General features: G+C 48.3%; 1 protein-coding gene across 6 annotated transcripts in view; it reads right to left on the bottom strand.

Moving 5' to 3' along the window:
- Positions 1–27,268, bottom strand: part of PALD1 (phosphatase domain containing paladin 1) — a 91,501-nt gene extending 64,233 nt beyond the window's left edge. For 2 of the 6 annotated variants that reach the window (XM_060200174.1, XM_060200111.1), the window contains exons 1-2: positions 26,815–27,265; positions 2,186–2,288 (exon numbers count right to left, since the gene is read on the bottom strand). The gene's annotated coding sequence lies outside the window, so the exon portion shown is untranslated. Of the gene's footprint in view, positions 1–2,185; positions 2,289–26,814 lie in introns of all 6 variants that reach the window. The other 4 variants (XM_060200244.1, XM_060200055.1, XM_060199925.1 and 1 more) reach the window with 4 other exon arrangements.
- Positions 27,269–27,634: the final 366 nt, after the last annotated feature.

The following is a 27,634-nucleotide window of genomic DNA, read 5'->3' as shown; positions in this document are numbered from 1 at the left end:
AGTCAGCCCATATCTGTGACTGTGAGAGAACTTGTATAGTTTCCCATGGAGGAAACGGGGACGCAGAACTCTGGTGGTGGGAACCCTGCTATCTCACAATTTTGCAAATCGGTATTAAGTCACTAATAAAACTTAAAGAGAGGGAGTCGGGCGGTAGTGTAGCAGGTTAAGCGCAGGTGGCACAAAGCGCAAGGACCAGCGTGAGGATCCTGGTTCGAGACCCCGGCTCCCCACCTGCAGGGGAGTCGCTTCATAGGCGGTGAAGCAGGTCTGCAGGTGTCTGTCTTTCTCTCCCCCTCGTCTCTCCATTTCTTTCTGTCCTATCCAATAATAGTGACAGCAATGACAACAATAATAACAACAACAATAAACAACAAGGGCAATGAAAGGGGAAAAAATGACCTCCAGGAGCAGTGCAGGCACCAAGCCCCAGTGATAACCCTAGAGGCAAAAAATAATAATAATAAGTAAATAACTCTTTTAAAAAAACTAAAAATAATAACAATAATAATAAAGCATTTAAAAAATAAGAGTCTATCGGGAGTGGTGTAACTATGTAGATGTGAAGTCCTGGTGAATCCCTGGTAGCAAAAAACAAAAAGGAAAAAGGAAAAAGTGCTGCCGTGTACAAGTGCACACCAGTGATGTCTAGAAGGAAACACCTCAAAACACTGACACTGTTTGCCACTGGAAGGGGGATCCCAGATGAACATTCTCATCTTCCTGCATGTCAGTATTTTTACTTCCCTACTGAAAAACAATCTACCGAAAAATGAGAGTGGGCATGACATTATGGGCCAGGGAAATAGTTCAGTGTTAGCACACATGCTTTGCATGTGAGAAGCCCTGGGTTCGATTCCAGGTACCTCATGAACAAACAAACAAACAAAAGAACTGCACAGTTCAGTCCCTAAAGTAATCAGGGTTCTGTATCAATCGCACAACCCAAAGAGCCCTTGACCCCTCAGGGCAAGGCCGGAGGAGTGAGAGGTTCCCAAGCTGCTGCTGACAGAAAGCCACAGAGCTTCCTGTGGAAGCCACCAGGATACTGAAGTCCAGAAGCCCTGGAGAGACTCCTCACGCTGTCCTCCAGATGCCCAACAAGTTGTTTAGTCTCTGTGAGCCTCAGTTTCCCTAAAGTGGAGTGAAGGTTAACTGAGGCCAAGAACACCCAGTCTGACCAAGAAAGTGATCCAATCTGACACACAGGCACTCCCAGGTTTCACTGAAGAAGTGGGGCACAGAGTGGACTAGCTGTGTTCTTACCTCACCACCCTCTCCCCCTCAGATCTGTGACTCCAGGATGGACCACACAGTCCCTACAATTGGAGGGTGGTTTGTAGCCTGTTCGGGGCCTTATAGGCCCCAGGTTAAACAGCACCCTGAGCATTAGGCCTGACCTTGGGTTGCCTCCTTCTCACCCCACACCCCTCATTTCCATGAAAGGCTGTGGCAGGAAAGGCAGACAGCTTATCCAGACAGGAAGTGACCTCGCCGGATGAATGATAGGCCAACCTCCCACAGGGAGCCCCACCTGCTGGTGCCCTTCAGGGTCATGGGAGCCAGCAGTGGGTGGGCACAGTGAGGCCAAGTAGGAAACAGGATCAGCTGCGGAAGGCCAAGCACACGGCAGACCCTAGGTCCTGGGGAAGTGACTTCATTTCACACTGTGTGCTCCTCATTTCCACCCTGGCATAGCAGGGAATTAACCCCCAGAAGCCTGAGGCCTCACATGGCCCTCACCAACTGCTCACAGTCCAGGCAAGAGAATCCAGCTATTCTCTGCCCCCCCAATGACGTTCAGAGAGCTTAAGGACAGGGGAGGCCCTTTCCTAAGGAAGGAAGGGTAAAGTCAGGGTCTGGAGCTTATGGAAGACTTCCTGGAAGAGGAGACCCCTAAGCTGGGTCTTGAAGGATGAGCAACACTGCACAGACAAGGAAAGCATCTGGCAGAGAGGCAACAGCACAGAGAGAGAAATGCCTGGCACTGCGCAGAGCTCCCAGCGGCGTTAAAGTACATGGGAGGTCAGAAAACAGGATGGGGTGGGGTGAGTGAATTCCTTGGGGACTATGCCAGGGAATCAGGCTTTTGTTCTGGGGGATAAGATAAGCTGCTCAGTCTAGAATAATAGGAGAGAAACATGATGATGCCCAGAGTCCAACCCAACAGGGCCACATGGAAGACGCAAGGTATAGAGACCCACCTTAGCAAAAGCTAGTATTTTGGCATCACTGGGGCAGGCTTCACTCTACCACTCCACTGTCCATGGCTAAAACTGGCATCTCTGCTAAAGAGAAGGGGAAGGAATCCATTAATACCAGAGCTGCCTTGTGCTAGGCTTTGGACCAGATATCAGGGTTCAAGCCTGAGCTCCACTACCCCCAGCGACTGACCATCACAGAAGTGTATGACCTCTTTAAGATCTGTCACCTGAAGACAAGGACCACAGCCATCTCAGAGTTGTAGGAGAAGCAGCTGAAAAGTCCTTGCACGAACACAAACACACACACACACACACACTTGGCACTATATCCAGGGTTCAACGACTCTTAGGCGCTATATACTGTTTCCCAACACTGCCACGGGCTTGCTCCCCTGGCCTTGCTGAGTACAGAGGCTGACTGAACTGACTCAGAACACACAGCAGGGGAAGCAACACAGTAAGAGCACATCAGCCTTAAATGGCTGACACCTCACAAATCCCCAGGTTCAACCCTGGCCCTGCTTACCCAGATAAAAACTGACCACATGCCAGAGCTCTGGTCTCTATGTCTCTGTCTCTGTCTCTGTTCGTCTCTCTCTTTAGTGAAATTAAGTAAATAAGCTTTTTTATTATTAAAAGAAGAAGTAGATCTAGGCCCAGGCAGTGGCACAACTGGTAGAGCACACACATTAATTACAGTGTGTCAGGACTTGGATTCAAGCCCCTGGTCCCCACCTGCACGGGGCATGCTTCAAAAGCAGTAAAATAGTGTTGCAGGTCTCTCTCTTCCTCTCTATCTTCATCTTCCCTCTCAATTTTCCTCTGTCTATATCAGAGAAGAAGAGAGACAGAGGGAGAGAAAGAGACAAGGGCTCCTGGGAGAGGTAGAGTCACTGTGCAGACACCAAGCCCCAGCAATAACCCTCGAGAAAGGAAAAGGAAGGAAGGAAGGAAGGAAGGAAGGAAGGAAGGAAGGAAGGAAGGAAGGGAGGGAGGAAGGAAGGAAGGAGAGATAGACAATGATACACCTGGTTAATCACACACATTACAGTGTGCAAGGACCCAGGTTCAAGCCCCAGCCCCCAGCTCCCACCTGCAAGGGGAAAAGCTTCATGAGTGGTGAAGTAGGACTGCAGGTGTCTCTCTCTTTCCCTCTCTATCTCCCCCACCCGTCTCAACTTCTTTGTATCTATCCAATAATTAATTATTAATAAGAGAGAAAGAGAAAAGAAAGGAAAAAGAGAAAAAGAGGAAGAGAGAGGAAAAAAGAGAGGGGGGGCCAGGTAGTGGCATACCTGGTTGAGCGGACATTACAATGTGCAAGGACCCAGGTTTGCGCCCCTGATCCCCGCCTGTAGGGGAAAGATTTGCAGTTGGTAAAGCAGAGCTGCAGGTGCTTCTCTGTCTCTCTCCCTCTCTATCTCCCCCTCCCTCTCAATTTTTGGCTATCTCTATCCAATAAATAAATAAAGATAATTAAAAAGGAAAGAAAGAGGGAAAGAAAGAAAGGAAGGAAAAAAGAAGGGAGGAGGGAAAGTAAAAAGGAGGAAGAGGAGGAAGAAGAGGAGGAGGAAGAGGAGGAGGAGGAGGAGGACAAAGAAGGAGGAGGAAACAGCAAATCAAAGATTCTAACTTAGGTCTATCTGGCCCAATACCCTGGCTCATCCCAGCACATCAGACAAAACAAAATCTAAAAATCTAACACCTGAAACTTGACAGATGTGGTTCTCCAGGCTTGATGCTTTCCTGCATCACAAGGCTCCAGGACCCCCAAACACCCAGTGGCAAAGGGAAGGGCAAGGAGAAAATGCCAGAACACGGGAGGGAAAGCAAAATATTTTTAAGTTTCTCCCTCTTCCTGTTTATCTGTCCTCTTGATCCAGAAGCTCCTGGTAGTTTGTTTATTCAGGGAAAGTGCTGCCAAGAGTGACATCCTGCCATTGGCCACCCTGGGCCAGGCAGCCCCTACCAGCCTTGCACTGGGGGCACAGAGGCCCACATCCCCGCAGCTCCCGCCTTGCCCACGGAGGCAGCTACAAAAGGGCTCTCAGAAGCCAGGGTCCAGGAAGAGGGAATCGGGGGCAAGTGAGGAAGGGCTGCTGCCACGGCTGCCTCAATAGGAGCTGGCATCCACCAGCTCCAATCAGCTACGGAGGGAAAAAAGAGGATTGGAGGAAACTTGAAGCTTAACTGGGGTGGGAACTCAGCAGGGGCTGTGCAATCAAGCAGACCTGGTGTTCGGTCCTGACTAACCCATGACAGCCTGCTGTGTGGCCTGGACCATCACTGAGCATCTGAAACTAATCCCTTGTCTGTAAATGGGTGATACTAGTATGTACACTTCATAAGGCGACAGCAACAGAGGGGCAGGGCTAGCGCCAACTTCGTGTAAATAAATACTGCTCATTCCTACTCTCACCATCAAGCGGACCTCCTCACTCTAACTGAAAGATCTGAAGTGCCTTTAACATGTGCTCACAAGCCAAACTATAGCTGTGAAAGGGGATGAAAGTTTGGAGACAGGGATGGACCTGGAAGAGGTTATGTTAGATGTTTAAATAATCCAGACACAAAAGGCTAAATATTGTAGGAACCTAGATATATCAGGTACCTTAAAGGAGTCAGCAGGGACTGAGGGGGACAAGGACCCAGCGCGTAGTTGGCACAGAAGCTCCACACGGGAAGATGAAGATGTTCTGGATAAGGACAGAGGTGATGACTACACAGTAATGAGATGTCACTGCACTGTAACAAATCATATACATACATGGGGGTGGAACTATGCCCCTGAACACCTTAGGATATTCTAAATCACTGTCAAATTAGTAAAAATGCTTTTTTTTTAAATAGCTCTGGGAAAACAGCATAATGATTATGCAAAAAGACTTTCATGCCTGAAATTCTGAGGCCCCAGGTTCAATCCCAGGTTCAGCACCACCATAAACCAGTGGTCTAATCTTTTTCTCTTCTATTTCATACTCTCTCTCTCTCTTTCTCTCTCTCTCATTAAAATATTTTAAGGCAGATACATGTTTTAAAAATTAATGACTCAAAGGGCAAATTTATGGTGTGTATATTTGCATCAACTTTCTTTTTTAAAGTATGGGTTTATAAACCTAATATCGGTTGGATAAAACAGATGATGCTTAACACTTTGGCAAGTGGTAGAAAGTCTAAGCTCGGGAGTGGGGTGGTAGTGCAGTGGGTTATACGCATGTGGCGCAAAGCGCAAGGACAGGCTTAAGGGTCCCAGTTCGACCCCCCGGCTCCCCACCCACAGGAGAGTCGCTTCACAGGCGGTGAAGCAGGTCTGCAGGTGTCTGTCTTTCTCTCCTCCTCTCTGTCTTCCCCTCCTCTCTCCATTTCTCTCTGTCCTATCCAACAACAATGATGTCAATAATAACTATAACAATAAAACAACAAGGGCAACAAAAAAGGGAATAAATAAATATTAAAAAAAAGAAAGTCTAAGCTCATTGGATAAAGAAAAGATTACAAAAGCCCTTGCAAGAGAGTGGCTCAGATAATAATGGCCTTTTTGGTTAATACAAGACCACCTCTCACCATCAAGGGCCCTAGTCAGGGAATCCTTGGATTACCACAAAGATATGATCGGCCTAGACCTCTAATAGATCCCTCTTTCCACCATCACTGGTCATTTCCATCAGGAACGTCAGCACAAGCCCTCTCTTGGCTCACTCCAGGAACTTGTCCTCACTATAAAGAAGCAATGGTAAGGACTCCCCCACTCTCCAAAGGGAGGCTGGGTCATCCTACTCTGCCACTCAAGAAGACTGGTCCTGCCTGAAAGGAGAACGCCTAGAATGTTCCCAGCTATGACTGCGGGTTCAAACTGACAGGGACTCAGAGGTTCCTGTGCTAAATATAAATATGTAGGGAGTTGGGCAGTGGTGCAGCGGGTTAAGCGCACGTGGCGCAAAGCGTAAGGACTAGCATAAGGATCCCGGTTCGAGCCCTGGCTCCCCACCTGTAGGGGAGCTTCACAAGTGGTGAAGCAGGTCTACAGGTGTCTGTCTTTCTCTCTCCCTCTTCCCCTCCTCTCTCCATTTCTCTCTGTCCTATCCAATAACAACAACATCAATAACCACAACAATGTTAAAACAAGGGCAACAAAAAGGGAAAATAAATAATTTTTAAAATTAAATATATATATATATTTATGGACCCTGGGTTAAATACATATATATATATATATATATATATATATATATATATATATATATATGGACCCTGGGTTAGGTGGATGGGGTAAACGATTTTATTTATAGATTTTATAATAATTTTATAACAATTTTATGGACCCTGGGTTAGGTGGATGGGGTAAATGGTTTTATTTATAGATTTATATTTATATTTTTTTTATTTATAGATTTCCTTTAAGTTTGGGAGCTACTCTTTCCCCTAATCCAACTTTCTAGCCCTATTCTCAACCCTGACACCATCTTCCCAGACAATATTTTCAGTCTACCTCCATGTTAGCTACCAGGCTCAGCAAAAACTACGAAAGTTGCAGGTCCCTAGCAACACGTCTAAAATAGATTTCCTAGATTCTTCCTACTATTCTCATCTGCTCTGTCTATTCCTACTTTCTGGTTCTTGTTTATTAATCACAAGCAGCCCTCCCGATTAATCGCAAAACTCTAGCCCGACAGTTTGTGCAAAGCCCAGTTGTTTCCATTCTTTTTTATGTAAAGAGAGTGAGCAAGCAGGAGGGCAGGGGAAGAAAGGAGGCTGTGAGACAAAAGGAGGAGAGACTTTTCAGCACTGCTACACCATCTATGGTGCTCTCTCGTGGTGCTGGAGCTCAAGCCCAGGGCCTCCAACATGATAAGTTACATGCTCTATTCGGTAAAGGAATTCCCCAATCCAGTGTGCTGGTGAAGGAATTCCCCAGTCCAGTGTGTTGGTTTAATGGTGCTATTTCATTGCATTCCTGTTTATTCAACAAGTAGGTGCTAAGAATCAACCATGTAAAAGACACAGGCAGAGTCCTGGCCCCTGATAGGGGATGTATTACAAGAGAAATGAGAGAGAGAAGGGAGGGGCCCGCAAAGAAATAAAAGAGTGACACTGGATATATTGTTAAATGTACTACTAGGGGCTGACATGCTTACAGAGCAAGTGAGGCAGGTAGGGATCTGGAGACTGGTACAGTGGGCCTGAGTTTAATTCCTGGCATTGCATTTACCAGAGTGATACACTAGTTCTCCCTGTCTCTCTCATTAATAAATCAATAAATCATTTTTAAAAATGCGAGAGTCCGACAGTAGCACAGCAGGTTAAGCGCACATAGCACAAAGCACAAGGACCAGCATACGGATCCCAGTTCGAGCCCCCAGCTCCCCACCTACAGGGAAGTCACTTCACAGGCGGTGAAGCAGGTCTGCAGGTGTCTATCTTTCTCTCCTCCTCTGTCTTCCCCTCCTCTCTCCATTTCTCTCTGTCCTATCCAACAACAACAACAATAATAACTACAACAATAAACCAACAAGGACCACAAAAGGGAATAAATAAACAAATAAATATCAAAAAAAAATGCAAGGGCCCAGGTTCAAGCCCAGTCACTACCTATAGAGGTGAAGCTTCACAAGCAGTGATACAATGCTGTAAATCAATCAATCAATCAATCAACCAATCTCTCTCTCTCTCTCTCTCTTCCTGCCTCTCCCTTCCAGCTCAGTTTCTTTCTCTATCCAAAAAATGAATGAATAAAAATTTTAAAAGAACGTCAGTCAGGTAGGACAAGGGCACATGTAAGTATAAGAATCACAGAAGGTTTATGCTGGTATCTGCAGAACCAGAAGACTCCAGGCATGTGGCAAAAGCATGCCAGGCCAGGGCAAATGCCCCAGGAGTGTGAGGAGAGGAACTGAAAGGAGACAGTGTGGTCTTCAGGGCGGTGCCACAAAATCCTCACACACACAGTCTCACATTCTGACAGGTTCGCGTCTTAAAGACAGGCTACCAAAAGTATGCTGCTTAGGCAAAAAAAAAAAAAGCATGTGCATTTAAAAAAAGGGGGGAGAGGGGATATAGTAGGGGGCCAGGCAGTGGCACAACTGGCTAAGCGCACATAGTACTATGTGTAAGGACTCACACAAGATGGGGTTCAATCCCCCACTCCCCATCTGCAACAGGGACACCTCACAAGTGGTAAAGCAGGTCTGCAGGTGTGTCTTTCTTTCTCCCTCACTACTTTCCTCTCCCGTCCCAATTTCTCTGTCCTATCAGATAAAATGGAATGAGGTGGGGGGTGGCCACCAGGAGCAATGGATTCCTACAGTGGCACTGAGCACCAGCAATAACCCTGGAGGCAAAAATAAAAAGACAAATAAACAAATAAAATATAGTGACATGTGGGAAACAATGCCATGATGCTTTTCCAAAAGGTTATAGCATTTTTTACATCAGCCAGAGTTGCTTAAGAGGGCCTGTGTCTCACGCCCATCCCCCATCCCCCTTATCTAAGTCAGTTTTGTTTTGTTTTTTTTATATTTATTTATCTTCCCTTTTGTTGTCCTTGTTTTTTATTGTTGTTATAGTTATTATTGTTAGTGCTATTGAGGTCATCTTTTGTTAGATAGGACAGAGAGAAATAGGAGGGGAAGACAGAGAGGGGGACAGAAAGATACCTGCAGACCTGCTTCACCACTTGTGAAGCGACTCCCCTGCAGGTGGGGAGCCGGGGGGCTTGTACCAGGTCCTTGTGCTTCATGCCATGTGCACTTAACCTGCTGTGCTAACACCCGACTCCCAAGAAGTCAGTTTTGACAATATGAAAACTCCCCACAAACAACTTACAGAATCGAGTAAATGGTGGCAGCTCTTCTTCACAATGCTGTGAGTTTTAAATGAGAAGTCCCTCTAGCACAGGGTGAGTACTGGACAAGTGGAAGCAGGCTGCCACATTGTCTGCCACTCAAACCCCAGAGGTTGCAAAGGCTCCCATGCCTGAGACACCAAAATCCCAGGTTCAATCCCCTGCACCACCATAAGCCAGAGCTGAGCAGTGCTCTGGTAAAAAAAAAATTCAAACAAATCCCAGAAGTGACTGCCAGTTCCACAATTACCATGCTAACAGAGAGAGGGCCTGACACTCTCAGACCCACAGGGTGTCCCATGGCTGGCCTCAGAAGCAGGGTTTCAGGAAGGAGGTAGAAATATTCGCTCTGCAGGAGAGCCCTGGGCTGGGGTTGGCCAAACAGCTCATCTGCATTGTCTTTTGTGTCAGGTAGCTCTGAGCTCAGCACTGGAGGAAGCTTTGGCGCTGTGGTCTCTTTCCCTCTCTCCCTCTGCCTCGACCTCGTAGAGTGAGTCTGGAATGGTGAAGCCCAAGTGAGCACTAAAAGAAAGGAAGTGTTCTAATGGGTGAAAGCCCTAGCTGTGGCTCCCTGAGCTGCCCTGCCCCATAGCTTTTGCACTGGTTATGTCAGGATGATTGTCATAAAAATGACGGTAGGGAGTCGGGCTGTAGCGCAGCGGGTTAAGCGCAGGTGGCGCAAAGCACAAGGACGGGCATAAGGATCCCGGTTCGAACCCCGGCTCCCCACCTGCAGGGGAGTCGCTTCACAGGCGGTGAAGCAGGTCTGCAGGTGTCTATCTTTCTCTCCTCCTCTCTGTCTTCCCCTCCTCTCTCCATTTCTCTCTGTCCTATCCAACAACGACAACAACAATAATAACTACAACAATAAAACAACAAGGGCAACAAAAGGGAATAAATAAATAAAATTAATATTTTTTTAAAAAAATGACGGTAATAATAATTTAAAAAATAGAGACAGTGATTGTTGGCAAGGATGCAAGAAACTGGAACCCTTACACACTATTAGCAGAAATATAAAAGGACATACTATGGGAAAAGTTCGGTTTCCTCCCAAAATTAAAAACAGAACTACCGCATGATCCAGAAGTCCCAATTGTGAGTATTTATCCAAGACAATTAAAACACAGAGGGATCTTACAGAGACTGCATGCCTGTGTTCATGGCAGCACTATTCACAGTAGCCAAGAGGTAAAAACGACCCAAATGACCATGAACAGAGGAATGAACAAAGGAAAAATGTGGCCCAGGAGGTGGTATCACATATGCCAGAGGGGCACCACATATACTCTGCTTCTCATTAATTAATTAATTAACTAGTTAATTAATTAAATTTAGTGGGCTTTATAATGGGATATTATTCAGCCTTCCAAAACATATAAACCTACAATATATTACACTAAGTGCCATGCACATGGCCCCAAGTATATGAAGTATCCAAAACAGTTACATTCAGAGTAAAGATTGACAGCAGCTGGGGGGACGGAGGGGAGGGGCACAATAACTCCCTAGTCAGCAGGTGTGAGTTTTTCAGTTAAGCAAAATGTGAAGTTCTAAAGACCTGCTTGACCAACACTCTCCCCGTAACCAATAATCATGCATCGTGCATTTAAAATTTTGTTGTGAGAATAGATTTCAGGTCAAGTGTCCTTACCATAAAAAAAAAATAATAATAATAAAACATTTCAAATGGTCAGAACTCAATAAAATTGGTGCTGGTTGCACAACACCGTGGGTTTACTAAATACCACTGGCTTATACCCAGTCAAATGGTTGCTGTTATGTTGTGGAAATCTCAGCTCAGTTTTAAAAAGAACAATCAGATCAGGCACCGCCCGGGTCATCTGAATGCCATGCAACTTCAGGCTCAACTCTGTTCTGCATTTATGATCCAGTTCCTTCTCCACGAGGGCCAAGTGACATAATCACCACAGCACAAAGGTTGCGGTTTAAACGGGAGAGAGGGTGAGTGAAGAGCAGAGCCCTCCCCCCCAAAGTTCACAGCAGCCTGGATATGCCCGGTGCGAACAATCGCGTTCATATTGATAGCATCTGTGTGGACTGAGAGACGGCGACATCCAAGCCAGGTTCCTGGCTCCTACTAGGCGTGGTTTAAGAGCGACTCCATACAGATTTCAATAACACCACTATTCTACCCAACACTGCAAGTACACAGGCCAGCCTGCCCAGTGTTAAGTGGTGGTCTACTAAAACAGACACTTGGTGGTAACTCACTGGAAGATGGGGCTCAAGTGTGTGTCATCAGAATCAGCCAAACCACCCAAGCAGCCTGACAGTGTTAAGTTTGGCTCATGTGACTGATGGAGCCGGGAACGAGGAAGACACAGAGTCTTGCTACCAAGCCACCACTGGCAAGTTTGCTGTGACTTCCATCATCCCACTAAATCCACACTGCTCATTTGAGATGGATTGGCTTTCTGGTTTTATTAGTATTTCATATTTGCTTTATAATTATAAAAAGCAACCTTTCTGGTTTAAATCAGTACACATTTTCATTTTTAGTGGGCTCAGGGGGAGTGACAACTGATGGGTGAAGGAAGCTCTTGGGGGCTAATGGAAACAGTGAACATAGATTGTGGAGACAGAGGAGCAACTCTGTGAATATACAAAAAAAAACTGCTGAACTATATATTTGATATGAGTGAGGGGCAGGGTCCATGAAGCAAACATCATCAAGTTGTTATAAAAATTACTGTATTACACAATGGAATTAAGCCATAAGAAAAGATGAACTTGGGGGTCAGGCGGTGGCGCAGCGGGTTAAGCACAGGTGGCGCAAAGGGCAAGGACCAGCTTAAGGATCCAGGTTCGAGCCCCCAGCTCCCCACCTGCAGGGGAGTCGCTTCACAGGTGGTGGTGCAGGTGTCTGTCTTTCTCTCCCCCCTGTCTTCTCCTCCTCTCTCCATTTCTCTCTGTCCTATCCAACAACAATGACATCAAGAACAACAACAACTACAACAATAAAAAAAAGAAAAGAAAAAATGAACTTTTTATCTTATACTAGGTATAACATGGATGGAACTGGAGAGCATAATGCTAGGAGAAGTAAGGCAGAGGGTGAGAGACAGATCCCAGGTCATCTCACTCACAGATGATATTTAAGAAACAAAACACAGGAAAGGTGGCCTGAGAAGTAGAGCTGTGGACAGTGCTGGATCCCCTGACATGAGGCCCTGAGATTGATCTCCAGCAATGCATATATGAGGGTGACACTCTGGTTCCATCTCCTTGTCTCTCATCAATGAATGTGTGTGTGTGTGTGTGTGTGTGTGTGTGTGTGTGTGTGTTGGTATATCTGTTTTAGCAAACATGTTCCCAGCAGACATGAGGTCACAGTGAGCAAGAGGGTGGGGGCTAACAGGAAGTAGGGGGCACTGTGCCCTGTGGTAGAGGGCACATATTTGGGGAAGGTATGAAATTGTACCCCTGTGGGAGTTGAGCGGTGGTGCAGTGGGTTAAGCGCACATGGTGCAAAGCGCAAGGACCAGCGTAAGGATCCCATAACGATGACATCAATAACAACAACAATAAAACAAAAGGGCAACAAAAGGGAATAAATAAATAAATATTTAAAGAAAAAGTTAATGCATTGCCCACCTGGGAGCAACAAGAAGCTAGAGATCCCACTGGGAAATGAATAAAACCACCTTCACTCCTACCCCGCACAGCTTCCTTTCCAGGCTTCTGTTTTCTCCCTGAACTGCCCCCAAGAGCCAAGAAAAAGAGGCTGAAGTGATGTCCTAAGTCACAAGCCAAGTCCACCTGGGTGAGCAGCACAGGGGCCCCAGCTCCTTAAAGCCATTCCCTGTGACAGGAGCAAGCCACTACTCTGGAGTGCTCAACTGGAAAAAAATGGACACAGCTTAAGTCAGTAACATGAACGAGCCGTCTCTCCCCAGATGGCAGTGCCAAGGAGAGAAGCCTGACAGTGTAGCCTCACAGCCTCGGTGACCCATGCGGCGGGTGAGAGCAAAGCCAGGAATGTGGCAGACATCTCCAGCCTCCACACACAAACAAACACCGCACCAAGGCGGGATCCCATAAGTGAGACCTGAAACTGCTGCAAAAGTCAGCCGGGGCGGGGGGGGCGGGGGGGGGTGCTGATGGGCTGATGGGCTGATGGGCGCCTGTTTTACTCTGCCTGCCGCCCTAGGCTGGATCCCTGGCACCACACAAGAGCACAAAGGACAGAGAAAAGTTGAACTCCATGGATGGTGGTGTGATGCTTTAGGGTTTCTCACTCTTTGACAACTTCTCCAAAGCATCGGTTTCGAGGAGGACCCACAAAATGGCTCTCTCTTGGGACCACTCCCCGCCAGCCACACATCACGGAGACAGGAAGAGGAAGTCCAGGCTCTGAGTGGGAGGTGGTGGTGAAACCAGCAGGAAGTGGGGTTCACAGTCTACCCAGACAGCCAGTTCTCAACATGACCACCCTCCTAGACAGACTGCCCCGCGCCTGTTACAGCATCTCTCCTTTCTGGAAGCCTCTTCAGAACTGATGACCACCAGGAAGACTTCCTCCCACCTCCAAGAAGCCTGACTGAACTCCAGCTCAGATGAAGGCCTCCACCTCTCAGGCCTCAGCTCAGGAGATAGTCCCCAGGGGTATGTGCTGGGGAGTGTCCCCAGCAAAATGGCTAAAGGAAAATCCCCAAATCAAAACCAAGTTCTGGAAGGCAGGAAGGAAGGAAGGGAGGGAGGGAGGGAGGGAGGAAGGAAGGAAGGAAGGAAGGAAGACAGATGTGGTCCGGAGGTGGCACAGTGGCTAAGCCACTAGGCTCTCAAGCATGAGGTCTTGAGTTCAATCCCCGGGCAGCACACGTACCAGAGTGATGTCTGGTTCTTTCTCTCTCTCTTATCTTTCTCATTAATAAATAAATAAAATCTAAAAAAAAAAAAAAAAAAAAGGATGGATGGACCCAAGCTGGGGGGTGAGAATGTTAAAAAAAAAAAAAAAAGAAAGAAAGAAAGAAAGGGGGGAGGGGGGAAAGAAGGAAGGAAAGGTGGGAGTCGGGTGGTAGCGCAGCGGGTTAAGCACACATGGTGCAAAGCGCAAGGACCAGCATAAGGATCCCGGTTCGAGCCCCCGGCTCCCCACCTGCAGGGGAGTCGCTTCACAGGCGGTGAAGCAGGTCTGCAGGTGTCTGTCTTTCCCCCTCTCTGTCTTCCCCTCCTCTCTTCATTTCTCTCTGTCCTATCCAACGACGACAACAATAAAACAACAAGGGGAGCAAAAGAGAATAAATAAATATTAAAATAAAAAAAAGGAAGGAAGGAAGGAAAGGAGAAAAGAGGGGTCCACACAGTAGCGCAGCCGGTTAAGTGCACATGGAGCAAAGCGCATGGACCTATGTAAGGATCCCGCTTGGCGCCCCCGGCTCCCCACCTGCAGAAGTAAATTTGTAGCACTAAGCCCCACAGATAACCCTGGAGGCAAAAAAAGAAAAAAGGAAAAAAAATTTTTTTCCTTTCTTTTTTACCAGAGCCTGCTCAGCTCTGGTTTATGGTGGTATGGGAGATTTGAACCTGGGACTTGGGAACCTCGGGCTTGAGAGTCTCTTTGCATAACCAGTATGCTACCTACTGCCACCCCAGGAAAATAAGTCTTTAAAGAAAAAACTTTTTTAAAGCAGAATATTCAAAATATCCAAATATCACTGCCCTCCACAGAGGAAAATGCCTGGATAGAGATCGCTAACTCTACAGACAGGCAGACTTGGGGCTCAACAGGCTACAGAAGGTCAAGGTCATCTAAGGGCACCTATCTCTCTCCCAGATGTGGCCGCCCTGCCCTGTGGCAGTGAGGGCAGGAAGCCCAGCCATGGCCACAGGACCTTCCTAACACCACACTCCCTTTCTGGAATTTCCTAAAGTCCCAGCTCTGTGGGAATCCACAAGGCCAGTTAGCTGTGGCACACCCAGTTCCCAAAATGGATGCCCCATGTCCCTCTCATCCTACTGTCCCAGCCCCAAGCTCTAGGCAGGGTCTCCTCGTGGACTTAAAGGCAGCCCATGCCAGTTACAGAAAATGCATAAAACACCTGTGGAGCTCCAGGAATCCCAGTATCCGCTATTCATTCCTTAGGGGAGGTTTAGCAGGCTTTAGTTCACTCAAGATGAGGGGGAAGGCTAGCCTGTAGGCATCCCAGCTGAGAGTAAATACAAAGGGGTGCAGCTCACCTGGGGGTGTTCCTGGAGAAACAGAGGCTGTGATTCCTAGAAGGAGGGAGACCGGAATCCCTCAGACCTCCAGCTTCTGAGTTCTGACAGGGCAACCAACCAGGACTGCCTCTGCAGCCAGTGTAGGAGTGACAGACACCTCCTCCTGTGTATAGAAGAGCTTTCTTCTTTTTGATTTATTTTATTTATTTATTTTCCCTTTTGTTGCCCTTGTTTTTTTATTGTTGTTGTAGTTATTATTGTTGTTATTGATGTTGTCATTCTTAGGACAGAGAGAGGGGGTCGGGCGATAGCAAAGAGGGTTAAGCGCACCCAGAGTAAGGATCCTGGTTCGAGCCCCCAGGCTCCCCACCTGGAGGGGAGTCACTTCACAGGCAGTGAAGCAGGTCTCTGTCTGTCTTTCTCTCCCCCTCTCTGTCTTCCCCTCCTCTCTCCATTTCTCTCTGTCCTATCCAACAATGAATGACATCAATAACAACAATAATAACCACAACAAGGCTACAACAACAAGGGCAACAAAGAGGGGGGGGATGGCCTCCAGGAGCAGTGGATTCACAGTGCAGGCACTGAGCCCCAGCAATAACCCTGGAGGCAAAAAAAGAAAAAGAAAAGAAAAAAGAAAGGACAGAGAGAAATGGAAAGAGGAGGGAAAGACAGAGGGGGGAGAGAAAGACAGACACCTGCAGACCTGCTTCACCGCCTGTGAAGCGACTCTCCCACACGTGGGGATCCGGGGCTCGAACCGAGATCCTACACCACATGCACTTAACCTGCTGTGCTACCGCCCGACTCCCAGAAAGTCTTTCTTGACAGGCCGGGGAGGTGCTGACGGTGGGCCTGTTCAAGTTCCTGACACACACCAAGCCAACATCCCTCGGCGCAGATTTCTCTGCTTGGGAAGCCACCCCCATCCTTGCAAATTCTCAACCAGCCTTTAAACTACCTGGGTGCTGGAGAGGTAGCTCCAGTAGGGGGGCTGCTTTGCCATCTATGTAAGCCCTGGCACCACATAGGGGGTGCCATAGCAACAGAGGAAGCTGTGGTGTTGTGGGGTCTCGCTCTCTCTCTTTTATCTAGGAATAGAGAGATAGAGAAACACTATTCAAGTGAGCTGTTTTGCCAATGTGCTTAGTTTCTTTCTCTCTCTCTCTCTCTCTCTCCCCTTCTGTGTCTATCTCTCTCTCTTTTATTGCTGCTAAGCTGACCACTACAAATCATGCCAGCACTACAAATCCGCCACTAGCCACTTTCTTTTTTCCTTTTCTTTAGACAGGATAGAGAGAAACTGAGAGAGGATGGGGAGATAGAGAGAGGGAGAGAGAGAGTGGTCCAGGAGATGGCTTCATGGATAAAGCACTGGATTCTCAACCATGAAGTCCCAAGTTCAATCCCTGGCAGTACATGTACCAGAGTGATGGGATGTTTGGTTTTCTCTCTCTCTCTCTCTCTCTCTCTCTCTCTCCTTTCTCATGAATATATAAGTAAATCAGAGGGCCGGGGTACATAGCATAATGGTTATGCAAAGACACTCTCACGCCTGAGGCACTGATCCCAGATTCAGTCCCCTGCATCACCATCAGCCAGAGCTCAACAGTGCTCTGGTAAATTAAGTAAATAAATAAGTAAACAAACAAATAAGTAAATAAATTAGAGAGAGATAAACATCTGCAGACCTACTTCCCCACTTGTGAAGTGTTCCCTTGCAAGTGGGGAGTGGGGGCTCAAACCCAGGTCCTTAAGCTTGGTAATATGTGTGCTTAACCGAGTACGCCACTGCCCGGCCCGGCCCCCTATATCTATCTATCTATCTATCTATCTATCTATCTATCTATCTATCTATCTACCTACCTACCTACCTACCTACCTACCTACCTATCTACCTACCTATCTATCTATCTACCTATCTATCTACCATTGAGTGAGGAAAAAGGAGCCCTGAGCAATGAAATCGCCAGCAGGTGTAATTCTCTGATATCACCAAAAACAAGCAAAAAAACACCTAAAAGTAAAAACCATACTGCAACCCCAGTCACAGCTGGCAGAGGCCAGGAAAGGGCCCAGGAGACATGGGGAGGTGAGCTGCTCTCACCTCCCAGCAGAGGCTGAGCCTCATTCACCTCTGGGCCTCTGACCTCCTACTCAACGCAGGGCCAGCGCTCAGGAGGGCCAGCAATCCAGCACAAGCCGCCTTTCTGGTGCTTCCAGACCAGAGGCACCTGGCCTCTCAGGTGTGAAAGAACTGCATTACGATGAGAGCAGCAAACAACAAGGGCAACAACAATGGGAAAAACGACCTCCAGGAGCTGTGGATTAGTAGTGCAGGCGCTGAGCCCCAGCTATACATATATATATGACAGCAGACGTAGTCTTCACTGAGCCTCTACTACAAACCACATGCTACCCCAGGATTCTCCCACCTCCTTTTATCCCTGTGACATGTATTTGCTTGTTTTGTTGTTGTTGTTTTTGTTTTGTTTTTCTGCACTATAAGAGCCTCACTCATGATGTATGACTCTCTCTTTGGCAGGTCAATTTTCACATATGTAAAGGATTTGTATATGTGTGTGTACAGGGAGGGAGGGGAGAGAGAGAGAGAAGAGAGAGAGACCACAGTACTCGCTCCCCAGGTGCTGTAGTGCTCCCATCTGCCGGCACTCTCTCTACCAGGTAAGCTATCTCCCCATCCCCTTGGGACACTGTATAAGAAAGAAACTAGCTTCAACACTTAGTTTGGCTTTCTATGTTAACTCTCTTTTCAGCCACCAGGTTCCAGATGCTAACATGATGCCAACCAGACTTCCCTGGACAGACAACTCCACCAATGTGTCCTGGAGCTCCGGTTCCCCAGAGCCCCACACTATTAGGGAAAGAGAGAGACAGGCTGGGTATGGATCGACCTGTCAATGCCCATGTTCAGCGGGGAAGCAATTACAGAAGCCAGACCTTCCACCTTCTGCATCCCACAATGGCCCTGGGTCCATACTCCCAGAGGGATAAAGAATAGGAAAGCTATCAGGGGAGGGGATGGGATACAGAGTTCTAGTGGTGAGAATTGTGTGGAGTTGTACCCCTCTTATCCTATGGTTTTGTCAATGCTTCTCTTTATAAATAAAATAAAATAGAAATAAAGATACTAGTATTAAGCCTGTAACCCAGGGAAGTAGGCCACAAAGAGTTTAAGTGCCTTGCCCAGAGGCACAGAGCTCTGAAAGGGAGGAGTTGAAATTCAGGGCCTAGTGGTGTGGTTCCAGGGCTGAGTGTTTTTTAATCACTACAGGTCCTGCTGGGATAGCTGGTCAAGGAGATAGTTGTCAAGACAAGCTGAGAGAGAAACAGACTCTGAAGCAGCGGAGACCTCAAAGGCAGTGCTTCCTGGGACTTTTCTTTCCCGAGTTCCTGCCAAGGAGGAAGAAGAGCAGCTGGGCATCTTCCTACCCCAGCTCGCTGCTCCCAGGCCCATCCCATGCTGAGTGCCTGTTCCAGGAAACATGAAAGGCCTGTCTGCAAGCGCCACGGCTGGGACCAGGGAGGCGCACAGCTGCCCGCTGGGAGGTTGACCCATGATTTGGGGCTATTCTTAGCAAACCACTGGCTCCCCTCCCAGAGCCCCAGCAGGCAGGCAGGTGGTAGTCCCAGCTTCCACACACCCTGCCTGCCATTTCCTGACCCTGTGTGTGGAGGTCCTAAATGGCTAAGGGGTGGCTGGCTGGCTGGCTGGCGTGTGTGTGTGTGTGTGTGTGTGTGTGTGTGTGTGTGTGTGTGTGTGTGTGTGTGTGTGAAGACAAAGTCCTCCAGCTTTCAACCAGAGGTGTCTGCCTGCCTACCTGCCTGTCTGCTTGTCTGCCTGGCCAGGCTGGGCTCATGGGCCCACTGTGAGGATGGTCCTGCTGAGTGAGTGCCCTCGCAGAGCCAGGTCCCAAGTCACATGCTCTTCACTTATCAGCTCCCCTGCCACAGAACCCCCCAAAGGCTGGGAGGTTACTGGCCACAGTTTAAAGATTAGAGGATTCATTTTGAAGTTGGAGTTTGGGGTTGGGGAGTTGGCTGTGTGGGCAGAATGCAATCTTTTCAAGCATGAGGCCCTGGCTTTGATCTACCACACCACAAAGGAACATAAATGACAGAGACAGGTGGAACTCCACAGATGGGGGAGCAATGCTTTGGTGTCTCTTCCTTTTGCCTTCTCATAAAAGCATTAAATAAAAAAATCAGTCAAGCGCACGTGGCACGAAGCACAAGGACCAGCTCCCCACCTGCAGGGGAGTCACTTAACAGGCAGTGAAGCAGGTCTGCAGGTGTCTCTCTTTCTCTCCCCCTCTCTATCTTCCCCTCCTCTCTCTATTTCTCTCTGTCCTATCTAACAAAGACGACATCAATAACAACAACAATAAAAAAAATAACAAGAGCAACAAAAGGGAAAGTAAATATTTTTTTAAAATCAGGAGTGGGGGCCAGGTGGTGGTGCACCACGTTAAGTGCACATAGTACAAAGTGCAAGGACTCATGCAATGATCCCGGTTCAAGTCCCCGGTTCCCCACCTGCAGGGGGGGTCACTTCACAAATGGTGAAACAGGTCTGCAGGTGTCTATCTTTCTCTCTCCCTCTCTATCTCTCCCTCTTCTCTCAGTCTCTCTCTACCCTATCCTACAGAAAAATTAAAATAATAAAAATTAAAAGTGGCCTCCAGAAGCAGTGGATTCGTAGTGCCCACAATGAGCCCCAGAGATAACCATGGAGGCAAAAAAAAAATTGTTTTTAAATCAAGAGCTAAAGTGGCCAGGCAGTGGTGCACATTACAATGCACAAGGACTCCAGTTCAACCCACCACCCCACCCCAGTCTTCACATACAGGGAAGCTTCACAAGCAGCGAAGCAGTGCTTTAGGTCTCTCTCTCTTTCTCTCTCTCTCTCTCTCCACAGCTCTCTCCCACTCCTGCAATTTCTGTCTCTACTGAAAAGAAAGAAGAAATGGCTGCCAGCCACAGAGGTAACCCTAGTGGCAAAAAATAATAATCTCACGGCAGAACTCTTTTTCATATAAATTTTTGAAGGCATCTTCAATGATACAAATCCAGTTACGAAGAAGACTAAGGCAAGAATAAGCCATACATCATATTAAAATGCTTCTGCACAGCAAAAGAAACCACCTCCCAAAGAGACCCGTTACAGAATGGGAGAAGATCTTTCCATGCCAAACATCAGACAAAAGGGATGCATTGGATCGACCTTCTCGTGGTGCATCCCGTGAGTACCCATTCATTGGGGAAACTGACGATCCTTTCTAGCTGACTGAATCCACATGGATCCCAGTCACTTTCAAAGCCAGCAACAAGCAGACATCAGGCTCAACCTGACGCTGTTGACTGGCTACGGAAGAAGGGCAAACGCTAGAAGAAGAATCAGACAAAAGGCTGATAACCAAAATGTATAAAGAACTCACCAAACTCAGCAACAGAAAAACAAATGGCCCCATCCAAAAATGGGGAGAGGATATGAACAGAATATTCACCACGGAAGAGATCCAAAAGACAAAAAAAAAAAACCATGAAAAAATGCTCCAAATCTTTGATTGTCAGAGAAATGCAAATAAAGACAACAATGGGATATCACTTTACTCCTGTGAGAATGTCATACATCAGAAAAGGTAACAGCAGCAAATGCTGGAGACGTTGTGGGGATAAAGGAACCCTCCTGCACTGCTGGTGGGAATGTAAACAGGTCTAACCCATGTGGAGAGCAGTCTGGAGAACTCTCAGAAGGCTAGAAATGGACCTACCCTATGACCCTGCAATTCCTCTCCTGGGGTTAGATCCTAAGGAACCCAACACACCCATCCAAAAAGATCTGTGTACACATATGTTCTTAGCAGCACAATTAGTAATAGCCAAAACCTGGAAGCAACCCAGGTGTCCAACAACAGATGAGTGGCTGAGTAAGTTGTGACATATATATATTACTCAGCTATTGAAAATAAATTCACCTTCACCTCCTCTTGGATGGAGCTTGAACAAATCATGTCGAGATCAGCCAGAAAGAGAAAGAAGAATATGGAGTGGTCTCACTCATAGAAGTTGAAAAACAACAACAACAATAATAACTACAACAACAATAAAACAAGGGCAAGAAAAGGGAAAATAAATAATAAAAATAATTTTATTTAATCTAAAAAATATAAGTTAAAAAACAAGATTAAGGGAGTTGGGCAGTAGCACAGCGGGTTAAGCGCAAGGATCCCGGTTCGAGCCCCGGCTCCCCACCTGCAGGCAGTGAAGCAGGTCTGCAGGTGTCTTTCTGTCCCCCTCTGTCTTTCCCTCCTCTCTCCATTTCTCTCTGTCCTATCCAACAATAGCAACATCAATAATAAAACAACAAGGACAACAAAAGGGAATAAATAAATATTTTTTAAAAATTTAAAAAGAAAAACAAGATTAGGGGAGTTGAGCAGTAGCGCAACAGGTTAAGCACAGGTGGTGCAAAGTGCAAGAACCAACATAAAGATCCCGGTTCCAACTCCCCGCTCCCCACCTACAGGGGAGTCGCTTCACAGGCGGTGAAGCAGGTCTACAGGTGTTTTTCTCTCCCCTCTCTGTCTTCCCCTCCTCTCTCCATTTCTCTTTGTCCTATATAACAACAACATCATCAACAATAATAACTACAACAACAACAATAAAAAAGGGAAAATATATAAATAAATATATAAAAATTTAAAAAAAAAAGAGTGCAAGGACTAGTGTAAGGATCCCGGTTCGAGCCCCCGGCTCCCCCCCTGCAGGGAAGTCGCTTCACAAGTGGTGAAGCAGGTCTGCAGTTGTCTATCCTTCTCTCCCCCTCTCTGTCTTCCCCTCCTCTCTCCATTTCTCTCTGTCCTATTCAACAATGGCGACATCAATAACAACAACAATAACAACCACAACAACAATAAAAAAAACAAGGGCAACAAAAAGGGAAAATAAATAAATATAAAAATTTTTAGGGAGTCGGGCGGTAGCACAGCAGGTTAAGCACACGTGGCGCGAAGCAAGGACCAGCGTAAGGATCCTGGTTCAAGCCCCCAGCTCCCCACCTGCAGGGGAGTCGCTTCACAGGTGGTGAAGCAGGTCTGCAGGTGTCTATCCTTCTCTCCCCCTCTGTCTTCCCCTCCTCTCTCCATTTCTCTCTGTCCTATCTAACAACGCCGACATCAACAACAGCAATAACAAAAAAAAAAAAAAAAAAAAGCAACAAGGGCAACAGAAGGGAAAAAAAATAAATATTAAAAAAATTTTTTTTTTTAATTTAAAGTACAAAATCTAAAAATTGTCCAGGGAAGTGGTTTAACAACAGAGCACATGCGCAAAAAGCCCTGGGTTGTCCCATTCCAAACACTATTGATCCATAGAAAAAAATAATAATAGGTGACCAGGAAGACAATATAGCTGTGATACATAAGACTCTCATGCCTGAGGCTCCAAGGTTCCAGGTTCAGTCTCCCTCACCCCCACCGCCCAGCACCATCATAAGCCAGAGCTGAGCAGAACTGGGGTGAGGGTAGAATAAATAAACAGGTAAGAAAACTGAGTAAGCTAAGAGATATTAAGTGACCTGTTCAAGATCCCATAGCAAATTAGTGGTAAACTGTATCTAGGCTCTGAGCTAGCCCCCAATCTCCAGGCTGAGCAGAATAGAGATAATCATAGCCAAAAGGCACCCCGCCCCAAATACTCCCTCCATGCCCCACCTTCCTAGCCCAGGTCCAGCTCTGAACTGATCAGCTCCAGGAAGCTTGCTGAGCCCCAGCTCAGGCCCACCCCATCCCCCAGCCTGTCAGGAGTACAGCTCCCAGGGAATGTAGTTAGAATGCTGATAATAATGCTGGGGAGACTCCCTATGACTGGCTAAGTGAAAAGGCATACCCCAGAGCTGGGGGTTAAGTATAGTTCCATTCACATCCTGAAATCAAAAACTATACAAGTTTGTGTATACCAAGAGCTATTCAGCAAACAGCTGACAGCATTAGCTCTAGGAAAGATAGGAAAGGAGGGGGGACCACAGGGGAGGGGAGTTGGGAGGGCTCGAACCAGGATCCTTATGCCGGTCCTTGCACTTGGTGCTATGTGCACTTAACCTGACATGCTATTGCCCATTCCCTGTTTTTGCACTCAGTGGTATAAACCTTTGGCTTTCCCACTCCCTGGGTTACAGGACTGGATGCGGGCTCCTTGGACCTTTTAATCTCACCTTCTCTGGGCCTTCAGAGCTTCCTAAGTGGGGCCATGGGCTGCAAGGAGAGGAGGTGCCTGGCTGGGAACTCCCAGCATCAGGACAGTTCCTAAGGTGAGAAAGAGTCCTTATGCAATGAGATCTTTGATGTCTGTCACTGCTGCTCTCTGGTGTAGACTGCTTCTCTCCCCAACCCTGGGCTTCAGAAAAAGAACTGACTTTATGGGGAGTTGGGCAGTAGCACAGCAGGTTAAGCGCATGTGGCGCAAAGCCCAAGGACCGGCTTAAGGATCCCAGTTTGAGCGCCCGCCTGCCCACCTGGCTCCCACATGCATGCAGGAAAGTCGGGAGTCTGGAGTGGCTTCACAGGTGGTGAAGCAGGTCTGCAAGTGTCTATCTTTCTCTCCCCTTCTCTGTCTTCCCCTCCTCTCTCCATTTCTCTCTGTCCTATCCAACAACGACGACATCAATAACAACAACAATAACTACAACAACAATAAAAAACAAGGGCAACAAAAGGGAAATAAACAAATATTTAAAATTTTTTTTAAAAAAGAACTGATTTTATGTAGGATTAAAGCAGTGGCTTCTCAGAGAAAGTAAAATGGACAAGCTTCCTTTATTCCTCCTTTCCTTTCCTTATTATTTTTTTTTTGCCTCCAAGGTTATTGCTGGGAGCTCTGAATCCACTGCTCCTGGAGGCTATTTTTTTTTTCCATTTTTGTTGCCCTTCTTGCTGTTGTTATTACTGTTGGATAGGACTGAGAGAAATCGAGAGAGATGGGGAAGACAGAGAAGGAGAGAGACAGATAGACACCGGCAGACCTGCTTCACCACCTGTTGCAGGGGGGTCACTTCACAGGTGGTGAAGCAGGTCTGCAGGTGTCTATCTTTCTCTCCCCTGCTCTGCCTTCCTCTCCTCTCTCGATTTCTCTCTGTCCTATCCAACAACAACAAAAGCAATAACGACAATAATGATAACAAGGGAGGCAAAAAAAAAACAGATCAACTCTCGTTAGGTCTTGGGATCCCCAAAGTGGGAGTCCGGAAAGGAAGGCACACCACGTACCACAACCTGTACCACCACTACCACCCCCTATCCACATAGGACAGCCTCTGGACACCGCTGCCACACAGAGGGGCAGACAGGGTCAACTCAGCAGTTCCCACCTCAGGCTGCACCTTAGTACACATCTCTGTCAGGCTCCCACAGCCCAGCTCCAAGTCTGCCCAGGTACTTGAGTCACTTACACATGGCTCCATAACTTGTGTCCATGAATGTCATATGTCATTGCTCCAGTGGGTCCACCGTATGTCTGTCCACTTGGACTTCTCCTTCCTCCCATCTGGGAGGTTCCATTTCCTGTGACAGTGTAAATGTTGCCTACAGGGTCTGCAGCCCACGTGTGGGTCACGTGTGTATGCTCACGTATGTCTATCCCTGCAAAAGTGCCTGTGGTCTTTCTGTGTGTCTTCGGCGCATCTGTGTCCAGTTCCTCTTAGTCTCTGCCCACAAAAATGTAAAGTGAGTGTACTGTGAGTGTGCACACATATCCCTGCCCACACCAGTACCCTTACCTGTGCCTGGCTGACCCTGCGGGTGCCACCTGCTCAGAGGTGGGTGGGTGCGTTCACTCAAATGCTCACAGAGCTAGCCAAGAGCTGAAGGGTGAGCTCAGCACCTCAGGCAGGCCCCAGGTGGGAGCACACTATCATCTCTATCATCTCCATGGTGTTCCAGGAAAGCAAAACTCTTGCAGAGGTGCTGGGGAAGGGGCAAATTCCCAGAAACTGCAGCCCTGCCCAGCCCTGCCTGCCCACCTCCAATACGCTGTGATGAGGGTGACCAGGGAGGGGACCGCGCCTGTCTGTGCTCACAGGAAGCTGCGTCAGGCTCAGGGTCTGCAGTCTCCCAGCCTCATCCCCAACCCCCAGCAAGAGAGGCTCCTCAGAAAGGAAGTGAGCTTCCTCCCTGCTGGCCTCTGAATCTCCTAGCAAGCTATCTCTAGACCCCAAGCCTCAGGACTCCTGGGGTGGCTGGGAGAATCCTGAGCTCTGCCTAAACCAGAAACCAAATGGGACTCTTCAGAAATGCTCAGGCAGGAAAAAACAACCTGGAAGCAGGCTCACATCTCAGCCCCCTGCTGCTCCCTGTCCCTAAGGAAGAGTAGAGGCTTGAAACATTTGAAACATATTTGCATGGCCACATGAAGACTGGATCTCAGCAGCCCCAGCGATCACAGCCTCTGTCCCTCACTTAGCAATTAATCACAGGCAGCCACTTGGTATTTCCAGGGTTACTACTAGTTCAGGACTGGCATTAAAAGCTGCACTGGTGGGCTGGGAAGCTAGCATATTAGTTCTGCAAAGACTTTAATGCCTGAGGCACTGAGGGCCCAGGTTCAAACGCCAGTACCAACATAAGCCAAAGCTGAGCAGTGCTCTGGTCTTTCTCTGTATCTTTCATTAAAATAAATGTGTGAAAGATTTTTTTAAATATTGTATTGGTCAACTATCAGTATGTTCATCTAGTCTTCACTAGATAAGTCTTCACTAGCTAAGTTACCCGAGAACAGAACCTTCCAAATCCTCTCAATATAACCACAGTTCCATGGGCAGAGACCCAATGGCTGACATTTAAGAGATGCTAGTTCTCTGGGTCTGGGAGCCTGCACTCTGGCTGAGAAAGCCCGCAGAGAAAGCCGAGAAGTATAGAAGTTCTCTAAGTCCAGGAAGAGAAGCTTTTTGTTCGCCATAGGCAGGAAGGGTATGCTCCAAACAACCTGGCCACTTTAAACAACAGGTTGCTGAGACGCGTCACTGCCCTTTGAGGAAAAAAGTCCGAAGATGAAAAGGGACCTCCCCGTGGGAGACCCAGGCCCACAGAGAAAAGGGGTCTGGAACCGCAGCTCGCACTCACTGCGGTCTCTTTTCTGTACTACACAAGCCCCAAGTCCCCGAGAGACGAGCTCAGGGACCTCACATGTGGATCATGAGATGATCTCCTCCCTCCAACTTTGCAGAAAAACTAGCTCGTGGGTCGTGTCTCAGGAGCCTAACCATGAAGTGCGTGATCAGCAGCCCAGTACACTCGGGTCCGAGGGAAACCCGTGTCCGAGAGGCGGGAATAGGTAGCCCCACGAGCCCAAAGTCTTAGTCCTGCTGGATGTTTCCTATGTGAGGTCCCGCTTCTTCCCCAACTCGTGAGGGTGCAGGTGGGGGACCCAGGACCTCTCCTCTCCAGGGCGCCCAAGGAGGCTAACGCTCCGCGGGACCCAGAGTGTGCGACTGAAGCAGCCTCAGGCTCGGGGTGTCGGGGGCGGGGGGGAGTCCCGGATCTTCCCCCTCCAGCCCCAGGTCGGTACCTGCCAAGCCGCGGCTCCGGGGGGGCATCCGCACTCCAGAGGCCGGCGCGCTGCGCCCCCGACTGCGGGCGCGGAATCAGGCGGCGGCGGGACTCGCTCCTCGCAACTTCCCCAGCTCATCGGCTGGCACCGGCGGCTCCGGGCGCTGCGGGCCGGGCGGGCGCGGCCGGGCGAGGCCGAGAGAGCACGAGTCCGGGCCCCGGCGGTGGGAGCTGCAGCCCGGCCGAGCGCGCCCCGGGCCCGCGTCCCCCACGCTGAGGGGCGGGCCCCGACCGGCCGCCAATCACCGCGCCCGCCGCCGCCCGGCTCTGCCCGCGGGAGCCCCGGCCCCTGCCTCCGAGGGGGCGGGGGGCTCGGATTTAAAGTCACACTCACCCCAGCAGCGTCCCGGAGCTCGCAGGCCCCCAGCTTGGCTGGCCTCACCTTCCCGCGCGCTTCCTCCCTCCTGCAGTCCGCCCACCCTCCCCCAAGAGGAAAAGTTTGGGGCGCGGAGACTGCCAATTCCTCTTCCCTTGTCATTAGCTCTGCTCGCTCTGGAAGATGCCACACACACACACACACACACACACACACACACACACACACACACACACACCACACACACACACACACACACCACACACACACACACACACACACACACACACACACACACACACACACACACACACACACACACACACACACACACACACACACACACACACACCGCCCAGCCTGCAGCGCCCCCGGGGCTCTCGGGCCTAGGCTTCCTTCCCTCCTCTCTGCTTGGTGTTTGTTGTTGTTTTTTAGAGACAGAAACTGAGAGGGAAAGAAGAGA

Source organism: Erinaceus europaeus, chromosome 1, assembly GCF_950295315.1.
Source record: "Erinaceus europaeus chromosome 1, mEriEur2.1, whole genome shotgun sequence".
Lineage (NCBI taxonomy): Eukaryota > Metazoa > Chordata > Mammalia > Eulipotyphla > Erinaceidae > Erinaceus > Erinaceus europaeus.
This window is presented reverse-complemented; position numbering and strand designations above follow the sequence as displayed.